Source organism: Vigna umbellata, chromosome 7, assembly GCF_029865625.1.
Source record: "Vigna umbellata cultivar VRB3 chromosome 7, Vumbellata_1.0, whole genome shotgun sequence".
Lineage (NCBI taxonomy): Eukaryota > Viridiplantae > Streptophyta > Magnoliopsida > Fabales > Fabaceae > Vigna > Vigna umbellata.
This window is the reverse complement of record NC_142171.1, coordinates 19,747,862-19,748,890: the sequence shown is the minus strand read 5'-3', so window position 1 is coordinate 19,748,890 and position 1,029 is coordinate 19,747,862.

Sequence of the window (1,029 nt, the reverse complement as noted above, 5' to 3'; positions counted from 1 at the left end):
CATTGAATAAGTTAAACAAAGCAAGCATCGAGCAAAGAGGAAAAACCCTAACTATTGATGAAAGAAAGCATAGGTCTTAAATATAAGATGTAAAAAAAAATTCCATATATGAGAGTTTCACAAGACTACATTGATTCCCCAACAACAATACAAGGTTTAGTTCACCATATTCATGGTGAAACTAGATGAACAATAATGAAAGAATGAAGGATAAAACCCTAAAAAGGTGAAGAGGTAGCCTGAGCATCCAAGATCCTCCTTCAAAGGGGTGGAGAAGAGAGTGTTTGCTTCGTTTCTGCCAAAGATACAAGCCCTAGGACGTCCTAAAGCTTATATACTATTCTAAAAATACAGAAAATTAGGCCCAAGCCCAAAATAGTGCCAGAAAACCGGTCCAAGCCCATTTAGAATGGCGCTCAGCGGTACTAGCGCATGATCCATTTTGCCCCCCAGCTGTTGTTTTGCCCCTCAGCGGTGATTTCGGCACCTGAAAACTGCCGCTCAGCGCCAAATTTCCGCTCAGTGCCACTCGGTCACATTTTTTTCTGCATTCTGGTTGACTTTTCAGCATTCTGGTTGACTTTTTTGGTTGACTTTTCTGGTTTCTGGTTTACTTTTCAGCACTCCAATCATTCGGTACTTCAATTCTTCTTTCAAATCATTCAATTAGCCTACAAAATCAAGGGAATCTTGCACAAAACCATTAAATTCACTTTCAACTCTCTTATTCACAAAACTAAAGCAAAAATATGAGTTCAAGCTAGTTTCTAAGTCTTAAAGGTTGCTTTTGGTATCAATTTTAAGCATAAAAATAACAGTTTTTCAACTGTTATCAGTGTACCATCCCCTATTCCTTACAAGAACGAGAAGGCGGTCCCTTGCAGATATGGGACACACGCGTTAGGTGAGGGGCAAGGTGCAAATCCAGCTATTGAAAACATATCGGGCATAGGTGGAATGACGAAAAGTGGTCGAATTTTTACACAACCAATGTTCATGAAAAAAGGAACTAATAATTATGAAACAATG